General features: G+C 32.6%; 1 long non-coding RNA gene across 1 annotated transcript; it reads right to left on the reverse strand.

Annotated features, from left to right (window-relative positions):
- Window positions 1–3,936: 3,936 nt before the first annotated feature.
- LOC128092999 (uncharacterized) lies at window positions 3,937–4,671 on the reverse strand. The gene is made up of 2 exons (XR_008212160.1): window positions 4,131–4,671; window positions 3,937–4,093 (listed from the first exon to the last, which is right to left on the reverse strand). It is a non-coding gene; the product is annotated as an uncharacterized LOC128092999 (long non-coding RNA).
- Window positions 4,672–20,286: the final 15,615 nt, after the last annotated feature.

The following is a 20,286-nucleotide window of genomic DNA, read 5'->3' on the forward strand; positions in this document are numbered from 1 at the left end:
ATGAAATCTGGCCCCACCTGGCCACTTTGGAACCGGTCACCGGTTACCGGTGGTCACTGGGGACATTTCGGAATGTGCAAGGAACCCTGTCTTGTGACATATCAAAATTCATTAAATTTAAAACTGTGGCCATTGTATGTGATGCCAATGCACTCTGGCCCCACCTGGCCACTTTGGAACCGGTCACCGGTTACCGATGGTCACTGGGGACATTTTGGAATGTGCAAGGAACCCTGTCATGTGACATATCAAAATTCATGAAATTCAAATCTTTGGCCATTTTATGTGATGCCAATGAAATCTGGCCCCACCTGGCCACTTTGGAACCGGTCACCGGTTACCGGTGGTCACTGGGGACATTTCGGAATGTGCAAGGAACCCTGTCTTGTGACATATCAAAATTCATTAAATTTAAAACTGTGGCCATTGTATGTGATGCCAATGCACTCTGGCCCCACTTGGCCACATTGGAACCGGTCACCGGTTACCGGTGGTCACTGGGGACATTTCGGAATGTGCAAGGAACCCTGCCTTGTGACATATCAAAATTCATGAAATTCAAATCTTTGGCCATTTTATGTGATGCCAATGAAATCTGGCCCCACCTGGCCACTTTGGAACCGGTCACCGGTTACCGGTGGTCACTGGGGACATTTCGGAATGTGCAAGGAACCCTGTCATGTGACATATCAAAATTCATGAAATTCAAATCTTTGGCCATTTTATGTGATGCCAATGTAATCTGGCCCCACCTGGCCACTTTGGAACCGGTCACCGATTACCGGTGGTCACTGGGGACATTTCGGAATGTGCAAGGAACCCTGTCTTGTGACATATCAAAATTCATGAAATTTAAAACTGTGGCCATTTAATGTGATGCCAATGTAATCTGGCCCCACCTGGCCACTTTGGAACCGGTCACCGGTTACCGGTGGTCACTGGGGACATCTCGGAATGTGCAAGGAACCCTGTCATGTGACATATCAAAATTCATGAAATTCAAATCTTTGGCCATTTTATGTGATGCCAATGAAATCTGGCCCCACCTGGCCACTTTGGAACCGGTCACCGGTTACCGGTGGTCACTGGGGACATTTCGGAATGTGCAAGGAACCCTGTTATGTGACATATCAAAATTCATGAAATTTAAAACTGTAGCCATTGTATGTGATGCCAATGTACTCTGGCTCCATCTGGCCACCTTGGAACCGATTACCGGTCACTGCGGAAGAATTCTGAATTTACAAAGGTCCCAGTTATGTGATGTTCAAAAATGCTTGAAATAAATTAAAAATACAATCATAAATTTAGTAAAACCAACATTCAAAAACTTTACATGAGCATTTCGGAAACGTTAATTGGGTACCGATCGTTACTATACAAAAATACAACGAAAACTTAAATTAAATACAAAAAGACCTAAGGGATTTCTTGTACAGTCCAGACTCGATTGTCTGATGAACTAATAATAGAATAATCGATAATTCGTATAATAAAGCCATAATTTTTTTGTCTCATTAATAACTCCAATTACAATAAAGTGATTAATTACAATAAAAGGATTTATTTTTGTTAATTTGACGCAAATAGAGTCATAGAGAGTTGAATTGAAAATTAAAAAAAACACCGAAATTCTTAAAATACTCAACAAAATAAAAATCTTTAAAAACTTCAAAAACTCAAACTATTAAAAATACGCAAAATAAATTAAATACTTCACAAACTCAAAATAATTGAAATACGCAAAATACATAAAATAAATAAAATGCCCATAAAACTTAAAAAACTTGAAATACCTAAAATAATTTTTTGTATACTTTATTATAGAATTTTAAACTCTTTACTTAAAGTAATTAAAATTCTAAGAATACTTAAAATACTTCAAATACTTCAAAAACTTCAAATACTTCAAATACTTCAAATACTTTAAATACTTTAAAAACTTTAAATACTTTTAATACTTTAAATACTTTAAATACTTTAAACACTTTGAATACTTTAAATACTTTAAATACTTTATATACTTTAAATACTTTAAATACTTTAAATACTTTAAATACTTTAAATACTTTAAATACTTTAAATACTTTAAATACTTAAAATACTTTAAATACTTTAAATACTTTAAATACTTTAAATACTTTAAATACTTTAAATACTTTAAATACTTTAAATACTTTAAATACTTTGAATACTTTAAATACTTTAAATAATTTAAATACTTTAAATACTTTAAATACTTTAAATACTTTAAATACTTTAAATACTTTAAATACTTTAAATACTTTAAATACTTTAAATACTTTAAATACTTTAAATACTTTAAATACTTTAAATACTTTAAATACTTTAAATACTTTAAATACTTTAAATACTTTAAATACTTTAAATACTTTAAATACTTTAAATACTTTAAATACTTTAAATACTTTAAATACTTTAAATACTTTAAATACTTAAAATACTTAAAATACTTTAAATACTTAAAATACATTAAATACTTTAAATACTTTAAATACTTTAAATACTTCAAATACTTTAAATACTTTAAATACTTTAAATACTTTAAATACTTTAAATACTTTAAATACTTAAAATACTTAAAATACTTAAAATACTTAAAATACTTAAAATACTTAAAATACTTAAAATACTTTAAATACTTGAAATACTTTAAATACTTTAAATACTTAAAATACTTAAAATACTTAAAATACTTAAAATACTTAAAATACTTAAAATACTTAAAATACTTAAAATACTTAAAATACTTAAAATACTTAAAATACTTAAAATACTTAAAATACTTAAAATACTTAAAATACTTAAAATACTTAAAATACTTAAAATACTTAAAATACTTGAAATACTTAAAATACTTAAAATACATAAAATACTTAAAATACTTAAAATACTTAAAATACTTAAAATACTTAAAATACTTAAAATACTTAAAATACTTAAAATACTTAAAATACTTAAAATACTTAAAATACTTAAAATACTTAAAATACTTAAAATACTTAAAATACTTAAAATACTTAAAATACTTAAAATACTTAAAACACTTAAAATACTTAAAAAACTTAAAATACTTAAAATACTTAAAATACTTAAAATACTTTAGATACTTAAAATACTTAAAATACTTAAAATTATTAAAATTCTTTAAATACTTTAAATATGTTAAAAACTTAAAAATACTTAAAATATTTCAAGTTCTTGAAATATTAAAATACCTATAAAAAATTAATTGCTTAAAATTATTTAAAAGCTTAACAAACTTTAAACACTTCAATTATTTCAAATACTTGAAATACTTGAAAACTTTAAAAACATTTAATATTAAAATACCTGAACAAATGAATATACTTAAAAAATAAATATTTCAAATACTTAAAATATTTTTAATACTTACAATATTAAAATACCTGGAAAAAATTAAATGCTTAAAATTATTTCAACACTCAACAAACTCTAAACACTTGAAATATTTAAAATACTTGAAATACTTAGATACTTTTAAAAGTCACAATATTAACATACCTGTTAAAATAAAAATTCCTAAATTCATTAGCATACTTAACATACCTAAAAATAATAATATTTCAAAAAACTTAAAAGTCTTTACAAAATTAAAGTACCTAAGAAAATTGAAATGCTGAAAATTATTAAAATACGTTATTAACTTCAAATACTTTAAATATGTTAAATACTTTAAAATAATATGCTTACAATATTAAAATCATTAAAATTATTAACATACTTTACCTATGTCCCCATTTCTAGCTCAAAACAAAGCACCGAAATGTCACTCAGCGCATCCACGAGAACCGATAAAAAAAACGGGATTTTTTCGTTTCCAAAACCAAAACAAACCTCACTGTCTGTCACACGCGTAGAATGCTCCGGCAATTGACAGAAAACCGAGATCCCTACGAGTCCACGACCAAGAAACTGTCACACGCGGAGATAAAACACGGGAACTGTCTTATGGACCATGTTCCCCTTGATTCGACAATCGAAACAAACCGGGAACTGTTCTGTCTCTTACCTTGTTACTCCTCCTGCCGCTCGGCCCTCCTTCTGCCGCCTGGTCCTCCTCCCGCGCTCGTTCCTCCGCCTGCCACTCGGTCCTACTCTTGCTGCTCGGTCCTCCTCCTGCCATTCGGCCCTCCTCTTGCCACTCGGTCCTACTCTTGCCGCTCGGTCCTCCTCCTGCCGCCCGGTCCTCTTCCGGCTAGCCCTTGGCTCCGTTGCCATTTCCAACGGAACGGCCGCAGATCTTTTCCCGGTTCCGGTGGACAGCACCTCCAAATCCCGGGTCCGCAAATCACGGTCACTTTTACCGGCAAACACAACAGGACGCGACAAGTCACAACGCGATTGACTTCGTGGCAAATAAACACGCGGCTGAACTGGCAAGCGAAAAACAAACTTGACAGTTCGAACGAAACTGTTCTTGATTGATCAAGATCACTCGTCATAAACATGGATACAAATTCATAAACCCATGAATGTTATGCACGAATTCATGCATTTTATTCATGAAAACATGTAAACTTTCATGAAATCATGAAAAACATGATTCATAAATTCGCGAATAAAATTTTACGACGTAAAATTTACGCATGCATAAATAATCGTAAAATCATGAATATTTTTCATGAATTCATGCAATTTAATCATGACTTCATGAAAATCAGTCATGAAATCATGAATAGTGATATGCATGATTTCATGAAGGAAAATTCATGAATATTCGTAAAAATATTTTTGCCATGAATTAAATTCATAAATTCGTGCATTTTTATGCACGATTTCATGAATAAAATTCATGAAATCATGAAAGGTATCACGAAATCATGCACAAAATTATTCACGAATTCATGAATCGAAATTCACGATTTCTCGCACACTTTTTTTCCGTGTATTTTAAGTGTTTTTTAATGTTTTTTTATAGATAAATCCTTCCCAAAATAATAGGCTTTTCAAAATGTATAATTTTTCAGTAAAAGCAATTTTAAGCTTAATTTCCGTTGAAAAATGAAGCAGATTTGATTTATAAAATAGTCCATTTATAAATATTTTTTCCAATAGCTGTAATAAGTATTGAAATTTTCATGGGGACAATTAACTGCTTTGGCACACTCTTTTAAGAATAACAATTTTTAAATTAGGCTTTCCTAAGTGACATAAAATTATTTTTAACCAATTAATTATTTTTGAAATGAAAATAGCCTGGCAACTATCAACGTCAAATCGAAACATTTGTATTTTTTTATCTTTTTGATTTTTTTTTTAATTTGAAAAGGTTAAACATTCATTTCTTGAGACCATTCAAACATAAGCTAATTTAAGTCTATTTTTTCAGAAAGATCGAAAAATTTCGCAAATGTTTGCAAGGCTGTGCCTCAGAAATCGAATGTCCGATTTTGGAAAACAAGATACAAAAACTGAAGATATGCCCACGGCTATTAAAAAATATCCAGAAATTAACAAAGATGGACACAAATCAAATATAATCTTTTTTTACATGAAATCAGGCCTCAAATGGGTATAAATTGAAAATGAGAGCCTGAATAATATTTCCATTTCTACAAAAAAACTTTTTTTTTCAAAAATCATTATTTGCTGGTAAAATTTTTGTCCATGCTTTTCTTTATCTCAAAAGTTGGGGAGTTTTGTTCCTCAAAACCAGTTGAAAAAATATAAAAAATAAAAAATAAACTCATTTTGGGGACTTGAATTAAAATTAAATAAGATAATTTCAATCTAAAGGGCAGATTTTCTAATATTTACGTAATACGTGAATTTTAAAAAAAATATGAAGTTGGCCCAAAAAATTTCGATTCAATCAACTTCAAGGTATAGAAAACCTGATATTTCGAAAGTTTTAAAATTATTTCAAACATCGAAAAAAGTGTTAATTTAGCATTTAATTTTTTTTTTTTTCATTTATTTTCACTAAAAAACGATTCCAATATGTTTATTGTCCATGCTTAAATCATTGGATAAAAGGAATAAAAATGAATTTTTATAACCATCGAAAAAAAAAATAATTTTAGTGAATGACAAACGCAATTAAGTGATGTGAAAACAATTTGAAAAATTTAAAATTCATCAATGAGATCTTATTCAAAGTTGACTTTTTTAGCAAAAGGGATAATTATATTGGACATGTCGTATAATTTCAGAAATGTTTTGCATCTTTTCATTGTAATTTATTTGACAAAATTTCATTGCAGGGAAAAAGTTCAAAAATTCCTTTTTTGTTTGCAATTCGTTTGATAAATACCTACTTTCCTCTCATTTTTTTACAACGCAAAAAGAAATGGAAATTGTCCAATAAAATTGGTTTAAGGGTGCACAGCAACCAAGGAAGTTGTTGTCTCCTTATTCCAAAATTGTCAAACTTACGGACCCAATCCTGCAAGAATCTGATTGTAAAAATAGTCAAACTTTGTTGTAAATAACTACGAAGACAGTAATTTAGGGGATGAATAAAAAAATATATCGATGGTTTCCGTAGTTTTGAAGATACTAAAATGTCTGTAACAGAATTCTGGGTGCAAAAGCTATGGTTGATGTGTACCGTTAAGCGAAAACAAAAAAAAAACACATTAAGCAAAGAATTCTGGACAATTTTCGAATGGTGGAACATGTTTTTATTGAAAATCAGTAAAAACATTATTATTATTTATCTTTATTAATGAGCTAACAGCCGGAGGCTGGTTCAGCTCAGGCAGTAAAAACATTTATATTAAAAAAAAAACAAATAAAATTGAGATTTGCCATTATCGAAAACATGAAATTTGAGGTGGTATCAACAGAAAAATGTTGCACTTTGTATTCAGAAAAAAATAAATTATTTGGTCAAATTCAATGCATATAATGATCTTTGTCAAAATAAAACGTACAATTTGTTTCCTATTTTTTCAAAAAAAATATTTTAAAAACCGCTGTATCTTCACAAGGATTGAACTTAGGACAGTGGTCAATATGGAGACTTATGTAAAATTGTCTGGGGATTCGATTCCCACTATCGGCTTTAAAGAAAATGACGTTTAGACCACTTTTCAAAAAAAAGGTTTAGTTAATGATTTTTTTTTATTTATTTTTTTTTGAGAGACATACCATCCTGCATTTTTTGTAAGTCTTTTTGTAACATTTTAGGCTGTTTCCCCCCAAAAAAAATGAACGATAAAACATTTTGACATCACTTTAAAATTTAACTTTTAAACAGAAAAATCAAAAAATCTCATAGAAGTGGCATGTATTTTTCTTTCAGTGTATTTTTTTTCAGATAGTCCAATTTCCTATAAGTTTGTCTTTGACCACTTTTTGATACTATGCAACGGCTTCGAGATACAGTAATTTTTAAATTACAAAATACAAAAAAAATTGTAATGTTATTTTCGAGTACAATTGGCTCAATATACACACAAATGGTTTATATAGGCCTAGAATAACCCGTCTACAAAGTTTCATTGAAATCGGAGAGGGTCGGGTACAAAAGTTCCAGAAAAATTTCTGATTTGAGCTGGAATTGCTATAAAACAAAAAGTGGGGAAAGTTTACAAAAAATAGCTATTGAAAGAGAAAAACAACACAACATCTATTTGTGTTGTAAACTCGTTGGTTGAACTTAATTATTTTATTTATGAATCCATCAAACCACTTTTTTCCGTGCACGCAATTCTAGTCCAGAGATGACAATATTTGGAAAATCAGCAGGGAACATCCCCTTCCCCGGGTTAGTTGTCCCGCAAAGCTGTGTGTCTCCTCCGGTTTTGTTTTGTTATCTAATTAAAAGTTTGATTTATGATAAATAGTTTCCCTGGGTTCAATAAATCATCGTCTGCTGCTGCTGCTACTTCAGCGTTGAATCCATGAAAGCTGAGATAATGCTTTATGGTCCGGAATGGATCTACGCGACGATTACGGAACGGGGGACGGTAGTTGTTGGTGATGTGGGAACCGCAGAAGTTGTCTCATTTGGTCTGCGGAACGACGCGTTTGATGCTGATCGAGTGAGTCGTTTAGCGGAGGTGACGAAATGCGCCTGGCAAGTGTTGCCAGCAACACCGATGAAGACTTTGCTCCATCCGTCAACGCGTTTGCTCAACGGCTTAAAATCCGGATGTTTTTGATTTTCCAAACCACGCGTAGTTTGACTTTGTCGTCGTCGTTTGTTTTGATGGTGGCGTTTTTCCGGATGTTCCAATTTTGGCACCATGAAACCAACCCCCCTTCAAACCGGAACTTCGTCGAAAAGTCGCTGTGATGTTGCCGGGAGGCCGTGAAATTAGGACCTGCTGTGTCTACGTTATAATTTAGCACCATCAACCGACGACGACGACGTCGGAGACCGCATGCGATGTAACAGGCTCAACCACGAGGATGATGACACGACCTAGAATGAACGATGACAGCGCGCGTTGAGCTCCGGCAAGGACCACCACGTTCAAGGATTCGCAGCCGGGAGCGTTTTTCCGTGAACGGGATGGGGGTGATAGGTTAGGAGATAGGATTCACCGCCTACGGGCCTATAAATCATAATTTTGTGCAAACACATGGCTTTTGCATGGAAAGAGTGTTAACAACGCGACATGAATTTACGCGCAATACACGCAAGTTGACTTCCGGTGGAGGCTGGTCGGGAATACAAATTTGAAGATTCAAGGTTCATGGTTTTAATTCATGATGTGAAGAATGCTGCTATTTTCTGCTTAATCCAATTTTAATAACAAAGTAATAAACATTAAACAAAATAAAAAAAACCTGAAGAAGTTGAACAAAACCTTAAAAAAATAAATCACACTGTTTTAAATAACCCAGTTTTGTATTTTTTTACGAACATGTTTTGTAATGTTCAGAGAGCAATTTTAATGTTGCGAAAACTTTACGGTCTTTGTATAGCGTATTTTGTTCAAAACATTTTTATATGATTCTTTTTTATCAGTTTTTCTATGATTTTTTTAAGACCCCCTTATCATATGGGTCATTCTCCACCAACTCACACTGCAGTTGCTCAGATCCTTCATTGATTTACGTGAAACTTTGTCCTAAAGGGTAATTTTGATTCCTGATCACGAATCCGAGGTCATTTTTTGATATCTCGTGACAGTGAGATGGAACGACCCCTTCCATTTTTGACCATGTGAAAAAAGAATTGTTTTTCAAAAAATTGCAGCCTGAAATGGTGATAATATGGAATTTATGTTTCAAAGGGACCAATTTGTAAAATTTAATACCCGATTTAATGGTGTACTCAAAATTACAAAAAAGATAATTTTTATCAAAAAAAAAAACACCAAATAGTTTTAAAACCCACATATCATTTTAAGGTAAATTTAATGTTCTTTTCGAATCTGAAATAACCCAGAAAGGTCATTTTTTTTTTCATTGAAAACAAAATTTTTGATTTTAAAATTTTGCATTTTTTGTTTTTTGCAGGGTTTTTTTTATATAGTGTAACAATGTTCTACAAAGTAATAATCTGCTGTACAACATTCGAAGAGGAGTTGGGTCACCAGATTATAAGGGCAATTCTCACTGTAGTGGGTTCTTGGGAAACAATAAAATTCATGATTTTCAAGTATCATTCAGTCTTCGAATATCGATATCTCAAAAACATATGGTCCGATTCTCAATGTCAAAAAGTGAATTATTCGAAGAAAATCATAAATTCTGCGATTTTTTTTTCGATGATTTCTAAAAAAAAAGGTTTTGGATATTTTCAAATAAAGACTGGCATGAACCTTTTCAAATGATAAGCTAAAATTCCTACTTCTTTGCGGAAGATACCAAATCGATAAGAAATTTCCTTCCCAAGATACAGGTTTTAGAAAATTAACGTAACACTTTTGTATGGAAAGTTTCCACAATTTTATGGCGAATTGTATGGGCGAACTAATGATACAAAAGGCTTTTTTGCCCCTTGGAAAGTGTAAGTCAAATGAAAAAAAAAACTAATTAAATGCATTTCCGGATAAGTAACAGTATGATCAATATATTCAAATAAATAAAATAAATATAAATAAAATAAATTAATACTGTTAATACAAGATACTCCAACATTTATTCAAATAAGACTATTTTCTGATTTTAACATAAAAATATGTTTTAAAAAAATATAAAAATATTTATTACTTGCCAGTTTGCTAATATATTACTCAAATTACTTGGTCAAATTTATAAATTGCCAAGATTACTAATTTATTTTTCACTTTAACAAAAAAAAAATTATTTAATAAATTTGAGTATATCCTTTAATGGCTACAGTAAAGTATTTGAGCATGAGCATGAGCATGAGAGACCACCCATGGTTGTCCTTCTCCGTTGCTGAACAGGACCGCAATACCCTATCAACTCGACTGATCGTACGCTTCAACGATCTAGTGACGTTTCTCTTATCAACAGCATGTATGAATGCGTTGAAAAGATAAAACATCAAGATCATCAAAACTAGAGCTAGAAAGAATAGGTAGCAGTCGTTGGCCACCAACGGCGCCCGCCATGTCAGTTTGTAGATCTCGGGGGAATGGGACGGGAATGTTAGTATGCACAGGTTGCTACCAAGGGTGGGTTCTATACGATATCCACACCCCCACGTGTGCCGGAAAAACTACTTCTACTTGGGATTTTGTTAGTAGGTAAGGGTAATGATCAGGATTCATCATAGAAGATGATGATGTGACCCAAAAGTCAATATGTTTTGTTTATAGGGTGATGTATTATTCTCAAGGCAAACAATCGGATGCTGCTGATGAGACAATTCCCGTTTATTTGCTGTTGAGTTTAATAAATGGTTAAAATCTTAGACAGCCGGCTGTGGAAAGATATAACCAAAATGATATGAAGTTATTGGGACAGATTTTAAACTTGAACACTTTATTAGGCTAAAACTAAATGATTGAGCAGTAAACTTCGTGCTATAAAGAGAAGTTGTATAATAAATACTTGTCGCCGTGCCTCCCGAGCTACGATGCTAGAGGAAGGTCTTGTGTTGTGCTCTATCGCAAACGAATTATTTATATCAACGCTACTGGATAAATTCCGTATTATCATCACGCCACAACAAACTCTGATATTGTTTACGACGACCGAGCAAAAGCAAATCAAAACAGGTCAATAACGAGGCTAACACACGAATACACGGGGAAGACGACGAAAACGGCCACGACGCGCGCTTTTCTACCGGTAAGATCCAACTGTCAGTTTCCGCCAATCCCCGATTAGTTTTTAAATTTTTATTGAACCGTACAAGCGTAGACAGCCGGCTGTGGAAAGCTTGAACTTACTGAAAGAGCATATTACTAAGTATAATACACAAATTAATAACAAAACACGCCCTAAGTCGATATGACATATTCTTTCTATTTCTATCTTTTAAGTGCAAGAAAAAAAAAACACAATGAAAACGTTTCAAACACGGCAGCGAACGCGAAGAACATGACCACTGCGACGTAAACGCGTTGCTAGTCAAACTAAACTATCCGACTAAATTTGCTTGAAATCGATCGCGAGACCACCGAAAAAAGCTGTAACCAAATAATTTATTAGTTATTTACTTACTCTTTCACTCATTCTTTCACTCAGGCGAGTACACAAAAAACTAACTAATTTAAATTGCTATTTAGGGTAATTTTTTTCATATGAAGAGTTTTGCCTAACGTTAAGTTTAAAACATATAGGGCAACACTAACACACATACAGATAGTACTTACAATTTCTCATTAGCTTTCAATATAGTTTCTTATTTAAAATGCATGATCTAAAAAAATAATTTAATAAAAGGACAACTCTGCTCAATACCACGCAAGTTTCCAGTTTAAAAACTAGAAATAAACAACAAATAAAATAGAAATTTAAACCTGGAAAATTTTAAATTTGGCCCACTGTGTAAAGCAAAAAGCTATCTAGATAAGTTACGCTATAATATCTGTTTCGCTCTCACTCACACTCACATGCATACAAAAATCATGGTGCAAAAAAAATTAATTAGAACTTTCTCACCGCGGTTAGCCGTTGATCGTTGGCTTTGCTGCTCTGGAAATCCTCTTGGCATCAGCATAAAAACAGCATGGCTTCTGGCTCAGAGTAGTCCAAATTTTCTACTCGTTCCGAATTGCCTCATCAGAGCAGCAGCACGATGATCGTTCTCTCTCCTCTTCCCCTTCAACACACGCACACTACACGACGCGTTTTCTGACCGGGCACACAGATACATGTTAACAGACGACCACGAAGACGGGGCAGAGTCCAGCTTTGGTGGACGGTAGCCATCTTTGAATAGAAGATCGACGGTTTATTTTTCACAAATTACACGCACTTTCGAGAAAATTTCGAAGAAATTTTATCCATCCGGCAATTTAACTGATCGGGCACGTCAGATTATGCGCTTTTTAGGTCGGCATTCGCCGTTTTACACACAAAAAAACTAATTTAGAATCGCGAACCAAACAACCGTCGACCGAACCGCTCAACCACACGCACACCAATCCCTTTAATGGCTACAGTAAAGTATTTTGAAAAAAAAAAAAAATTAATGTAAAACTATAGTAGAAAAAAATCACTGAAAACAAAATGAACGAAAATGACTAAACGTATCTATTTTTCATCGAAGTTTCAAATTATGCTAGTTAATTTTTTAAATATAGATTATGTGAATCTCGACTTTCTCTTGAAAAACGGTAGAAAAATCTAAAAAAGTTTCAAGTTTATGCATTGGAAATCGAATCAACAGTTTCCGTTATATCGTGAGTTAAACTTGAATGGAACAAAAAATACCATTTTGAACAATGCGCCATGGTTTTAACATTTAACGACAAATAAATTTAGTCATTAATCTAAATAAACAAAAAAAAAATTACCGCGAAATAAAAACTTTTTTTTGTACTGTAAAACCAAATTTAAAAAAAATATCAAAATATTTTTTGATTAGTGTTCATGCTAAATTAATAGGTTTCTCCTGTCTCGTCAGAGGCGCTGGAGCAGAAATCCCACGTTAGAGGAAGGCCATGCCCCGGGGGGCGTAGTGCCAATAGTTTCGTTTTTGCTAAATTAATAATTACAAAAAAATATGAAAAAAAAACAGTTAATTTATTAAAAAATCATCTATTTCATATCAGTTTGAATGCAATGCAAAATGATCAAAAAGTGATTAAAATGCATATATTTGATTAAAAATGGAAAATTAAACGTTATTAATTGTATTCTAAAAAAATAAAAATAAAACTGTAAAGTTTTGGAAAACATATTTTTTGTCCCCTGATTTTTTTGGGAACATGCCTAAAGTAAAATTTTCATTGGCAAAATAATTTGAAATAAAATATCCTGAAATTTATTATAATGATTATTTTAGATATATTTGATTTTGACCATAAAAAAATAATTTGAAGTTTGCAATCATTTCTTTGATTTCATGAAATGAAATAAGATTTTTGTCTTATTTGTAATTTAGAAAATTAAAAATAATATAATGATTAATAAAGTCCTATTTTTATTCCTAAAATTCGATCTACGAAATTTTTTTTTTTTTTTTTTTTTTCAAAAAGTTTATCAGTGTCTGCTTTTTTTAAAATGAAAAAAAAAGATTGAATTTAAAACTACATTGGCTTAGTTAAAAATAAAAAGTCAACGTTTACTAAAATCTCAGACAATATTCAAAACATTGTTAGAACATAGCTGTGTAAAAAACCTTAGCCAAACAGAATTAATTTTACGGCTAAATTTGTTCGCTTTTCAGATCTCACCCAAAATAAATCTGTCAAAACTTTGATTTCTTTGACACTTTTGACTAGCAAACAATGTCCCAATTTTAATTGGCAATCCATTCGGTAGACATTGGGACCCTTCTTGGCTATTGTCCTGTAGTTTTCCACAACCATACAATCGCTTCTGTTTTTCTCAAACTTGTTGTCCCTCAACGACCAACCCTTATAAACCAACCAATCATTGCGTAAACATTTGTCACAACTCATGCACACGCACAACTTTATCTGTTCAGGTCTCGTCAAGAAATCGAGAGAGAGAGAAACTTTTTACAAATCCATTTAACCGTGAGCTAAGACATCTGAGGGACTAATCCCTTACCCAAAAATGAAGCAAAGAAAGAGAAAATAATGAAGTCGCACACCACCCTCGCAAAGGGAATAAGCCTAATCACCTTTTTGCGAGCAAATCTATTTTCCATTTTTGGTTTTAAAAATTCCACAACCACACAATAGCACCGAAAATCAGCTTCTCTTTGTCACAATATTTCCAGAACCTCCTGACGGTGCTGTTTGCATCAGTTAACTGGTTTTGAGGTTTTGGCTGATGAACTTGTTTGGAATGCTTCCAAGTAGCCCAGCTAGCTGTTGCTTTTGGGAATTTGTATGATTTTCTTCAAACACGACGGATTAAAGATCCATTGAAGAATTTTGCACACATTTTTTTTTTCTCCTTCTGTTTTGCTGTGTTTGTGTTTGTTGTTGTTAGGGCTCTATTTTGACATATGCTAACAAAACCCGGTAGCATAACTTTTCTCACCGCAAACTTTCGTGGAAAAGAAGAAAAACTCGAGCGAACCGACACCTTGACAGGGGGCCAAAGAAAGTCGAAAAAAGAAACCACGAAAGTATAAAAAAAAAACAGACGCAAAAGTTTGGCGTCTAATGCAGCGATGTGAGTTTGATCAATTCTGGATTTTATTCTTTCGAAAATATTTTAAGAAATTTCCATCACTGCCCTAAGAGACAAGAAGCAAACCGCCAGAAACTGGCTGCTGAAGAAGCCCCGCCGAGAGGGGGGAAACAGAATGGCTTTTCGACTTTGAAAAAAAAAAGTTGGACGCCGAACCGGGGAGCAAGCCTTACAACACATCACTCAAATTGGACGAGAACGTCTTTGTGTTGCTGATTGTTCTCGCTGTCTGTGTTGCAACATTAAGTTGTGTGTGTGTTTTGTTGTGTTTATCAGTGTTTTTATAGAAGCACTGTTAGAAATTTAGGATTTTTTTCAGAAACAAGAAACAAGAAACAAGAAACAAGAAACAAGAAACAAGAAACAAGAAACAAGAAACAAGAAACAAGAAACAAGAAACAAGAAACAAGAAACAAGAAACAAGAAACAAGAAACAAGAAACAAGAAACAAGAAACAAGAAACAAGAAACAAGAAACAAGAAACAAGAAACAAGAAACAAGAAACAAGAAACAAGAAACAAGAAACAAGAAACAAGAAACAAGAAACAAGAAACAAGAAACAAGAAACAAGAAACAAGAAACAAGAAACAAGAAACAAGAAACAAGAAACAAGAAACAAGAAACAAGAAACAAGAAACAAGAAACAAGAAACAAGAAACAAGAAACAAGAAACAAGAAACAAGAAACAAGAAACAAGAAACAAGAAACAAGAAACAAGAAACAAGAAACAAGAAACAAGAAACAAGAAACAAGAAACAAGAAACAAGAAACAAGAAACAAGAAACAAGAAACAAGAAACAAGAAACAAGAAACAAGAAACAAGAAACAAGAAACAAGAAACAAGAAACAAGAAACAAGAAACAAGAAACAAGAAACAAGAAACAAGAAACAAGAAACAAGAAACAAGAAACAAGAAACAAGAAACAAGAAACAAGAAACAAGAAACAAGAAACAAGAAACAAGAAACAAGAAACAAGAAACAAGAAACAAGAAACAAGAAACAAGAAACAAGAAACAAGAAACAAGAAACAAGAAACAAGAAACAAGAAACAAGAAACAAGAAACAAGAAACAAGAAACAAGAAACAAGAAACAAGAAACAAGAAACAAGAAACAAGAAACAAGAAACAAGAAACAAGAAACAAGAAACAAGAAACAAGAAACAAGAAACAAGAAACAAGAAACAAGAAACAAGAAACAAGAAACAAGAAACAAGAAACAAGAAACAAGAAACAAGAAACAAGAAACAAGAAACAAGAAACAAGAAACAAGAAACAAGAAACAAGAAACAAGAAACAAGAAACAAGAAACAAGAAACAAGAAACAAGAAACAAGAAACAAGAAACAAGAAACAAGAAACAAGAAACAAGAAACAAGAAACAAGAAACAAGAAACAAGAAACAAGAAACAAGTTTTTTTGTCGTTTTTTGTGCTGTTTTGTTAAACATTTTCTGTTTTTGCTTTTTTTGCTATTTTTCCTTTTTTTGCTGTTTTTACTTTTTTTGCTGTTTTTGCTGTTTTTTCTGTTTTTGCTGTTTTTGCTATTTTTGCTGTTTTTTTGCTGTTTTTGCTGTTTTTGCTGTTTTTTTCTGTTTTTGCTGTTTTTGCTGTTTTTGCTGTTTTTGCTGTTTTTGCTGTTTTTGCTGTTTTTGCTGTTTTTGCTGTTTTTGCTGTTTTTTGCTGTTTTTGCTGTTTTTGCTGTTTTTGCTGTTTTTGCTGTTTTTGCTGTTTTTGCTGTTTTTGCTGTTTTTGCTGTTTTTGCTGTTTTTGCTGTTTTTGCTGTTTTTGCTGTTTTTGCTGTTTTTGCTGTTTTTGCTGTTTTTGCTGTTTTTGCTGTTTTTGCTGTTTTTGCTGTTTTTGCTGTTTTTGCTGTTTTTGCTGTTTTTGCTGTTTTTGCTGTTTTTGCTGTTTTTGCTGTTTTTGCTGTTTTTGCTGTTTTTGCTGTTTTTGCTGTTTTTGCTGTTTTTGCTGTTTTTGCTGTTTTTTGCTGTTTTTGCTGTTTTTGCTGTTTTTGCTGTTTTTGCTGTTTTTGCTGTTTTTGCTGTTTTTGCTGTTTTTGCTGTTTTTGCTGTTTTTGCTGTTTTTGCTGTTTTTGCTGTTTTTGCTGTTTTTGCTGTTTTTGCTGTTTTTGCTGTTTTTGCTGTTTTTGCTGTTTTTGCTGTTTTTGCTGTTTTTGCTGTTTTTGCTGTTTTTGCTGTTTTTGCTGTTTTTGCTGTTTTTGCTGTTTTTGCTGTTTTTGCTGTTTTTGCTGTTTTTGCTTTTTTGCTTTTTGCTTTTTGCTTTTTGCTTTTTGCTTTTTGCTTTTTGCTTTTTGCTTTTTGCTTTTTGCTTTTTGCTTTTTGCTTTTTGCTTTTTGCTTTTTGCTTTTTGCTTTTTGCTTTTTGCTTTTTGCTTTTTGCTTTTTGCTTTTTGCTTTTTGCTTTTTGCTTTTTGCTTTTTGCTTTTTGCTTTTTGCTTTTTGCTTTTTGCTTTTTGCTTTTTGCTTTTTGCTTTTTGCTTTTTGCTTTTTGCTTTTTGCTTTTTGCTTTTTGCTTTTTGCTTTTTGCTTTTTGCTTTTTGCTTTTTGCTTTTTGCTTTTTGCTTTTTGCTTTTTGCTTTTTGCTTTTTGCTTTTTGCTTTTTGCTTTTTGCTTTTTGCTTTTTGCTTTTTGCTTTTTGCTTTTTGCTTTTTGCTTTTTGCTTTTTGCTTTTTGCTTTTTGCTTTTTGCTTTTTGCTTTTTGCTTTTTGCTTTTTGCTTTTTGCAAAAAGCTTTTTCAAGAGTGTATTTAAAGGGTAACAACCGCCAACATGTGAGGTTCTTTTGACGTCAACCAAGGAATCCAATAAAGAACCCCACACAAGTTTGTTCAGACGCTGCCATTGGCTTCGGCCCAAGAGATGGCTGAAAAGTTTTTTGTTATTGCCAATCATCTTTCAACTTCTAAAACCTCAAACAGCAGACGGTGAGCTTTTTTCACTTTCTGTGATGTTTGTTTTAATTTTCAACAGCATGTCGGCTTTTGGCGGTTTTCGTGGTTTTTACATATTATTTATTAATTTTGAGAAAATGTTTTAGAAATTTTGTTTGAAAAAAAATTAACAATTGAGAAACAACATTAACAAAATATATTTTTACAACTTGGTGATACAATAATTACTCCTCATAAATCCTGAGAATGTAATTCTCTCCACGAACTTGGCAGCCCAAGAGTCACATAAATCCACTCGCAAAACAGGAAAACCGCGTGCGCCATTTGAGTAATGTTCGTGTCTGTCTCAAATGTAACGAGCCACATTTCTCATGGCCACAATCTCGGGCTTTCCCGGGAGCGAGAGATAGCCCGTTTCGCACGTCAGCCCTGATGGGCTCATCCTAACACACCACACACAGGATAAAAAATAAATCCACCAAACACGCGACATCAGCATAGGTTCCACAAAGGGGAAGGGGCGGTCGTCCTGAGCCGGGTTGGCCACCCAAAAAACCATCAACGCGTGGCCGGCCACAAATCATATAAAATTTATAAGCACGACACTCCTGGTGGCGATAGCCCCACTCACGTGGTCCTTTCCCGGCCTCCACAGGACCTTCCACATGTTGGCAAAACAAAGCCAGCAACACCTCGAGCAGGCTCACAGCTGATGCTCTGTGTGGAACCTGTAACGCAGGCACGTGGGGCAACGGCACTCATCATCACCATCATCGTAATCCTCGTTTTTGGTCCTCTTCCCTCGTGATCCATGGAAATCCTCGTCCCGAAAATTTGGACCCGTTCCAGGTGGTAGATCATATAGACAGGATCCTAATCCACGTAAAACCGAATCAATTTTCATAGAGTGGCTGACTGAGGCCGAATAAACTAGGAAAGTTCAAAGCGAACACAGTTTGTTAGCTACTTTTTTTACATTTACAAGGTTTGCTTGTTAAGTTGTTTGCAAGATACTTTTTAAGAGTTTGCTAATAAAAAAACCTGGAATTTACTATAAGAACACAATTTGTTATGTAGAAAAAAACATTTATTGTTATTTATATTGTTGCACAAAATGTGTTTTGATTTTACTTATTCAAAAAATAACATAAAAAAAACTTAAAAATAACAATTTATGTTATTCGTTTAACAGGACATGTTCCCAATAACCAATCCAATTTCAATCGGGCTCCCAAGTCTAGTGTCAGCGATTCCAACCAAAATCATCGTCGGAAGTGCAATTGGCTAAGCACAGCGGGGACCCGCGGGGTGTTTCGTGTACGCACACGGGTCTTGGGGGAGGGTAAGTGTCACAGGCAATTTCGAAGCCCCAGACAGGGCCCCAACTGTTTGGCGACAAGAAGGACGACGACGAAAGTGCCCGCTTCGGCCGCCGCTTGCTCAGACCCGGGGTGCGATTTTATCTTGTGGTTTACCTTATAAAATGTCATAAATTTTGTCACTTCCGGGGTTGAAATTGTTTTCGCGAACGGGGAAAGGGGTGGTTTGAGCGTGTGGTTTTCGTGGTGGTGGAAACAAGCAGTTTGTGCACTGTTGGCTATTTTGGAGGGAGAATTAATTTTAGGAATACAATCTTTGATCGAGTGTTCAATAAAATGATGTTTAACTAATGAATATTTCTCTAGCTTTTGGAACATTTGTGGTTTGTGGATGTGGTTTTTGATTTTTTTTGTTTCCATGCTTTTGCAAACATTTGTTACTTATTTTTTCATACAAGCATTCATAAAAGTATGAGTTTATTTGCTGATTTCGCGGTTACAAAAAAGGAAATAAAACCATATTCGAAATATTTTCAATTTAAAATATTAGGGTAATATTCTGTTCAATTTTTTTCTTTTTCGAACTTCTTTCCTTTGCTATTTAGCAAGATTTTTCTCATTTTTTCTTATTCTTCGTAATCTCTTTGTTAACAACAATAATTGCTCCAAAAGGGATTATGATCTAACACACTGTTATGTACTTCGAAAGAACTTATTTCCAGTACAACCAATTTGCATTGAATTGAAAAATAATACTGATATTTTTTCTGAAAAGGTAGTTTTCAAATAAATAAAATATTGAACTTAAGCATTTACTTGGCATAATTATAATTTAATTTCAAAACTTCCCCTAAAATTATGGGGGCAATCAATGATAACACTTGTGTTTTCGACGTAAACTATTTGAAATAAATTGAATCTAATTAGTTTATTTTTGTATTGTTATTCAAATAGGACTCATCTAGAGTATTTACATTTTTCAATCCTGGGATTACAGATAAGAAGACATTAAACTATAAAAACAAATATTTTAATAAAATCATTGATATTTTGCAAATTTTTGCTTAAATTTTTAGAAAATTGGCATGAAATCTAAAAATTTTAAACTTTTTTCATTAGGCTGGTACAAATATTTTTAAAAGTTTTTGTCACCCTCGCCCCCTTCAAAATTGGCCCGAAAAATCAGGGGGCAAAAAAAATATTTTTACAATAAACTTCAAAATTTCAATAAAAATTCAAGTGCAACCAGCTGAAATCAAATTAAAATACATTCTCCTGCGTTTAAAATCATTTTTAGCATGTTTGGGTTTATTAAAAAATCATAAGATTTTTTGAAAACTTTCGATGCAAAATCTTTTTTTTCGATAC

The sequence above is a fragment of the Culex pipiens genome, chromosome 2 (genome assembly GCF_016801865.2).
Source record: "Culex pipiens pallens isolate TS chromosome 2, TS_CPP_V2, whole genome shotgun sequence".
Classification (NCBI taxonomy): Eukaryota; Metazoa; Arthropoda; class Insecta; order Diptera; family Culicidae; genus Culex; species Culex pipiens.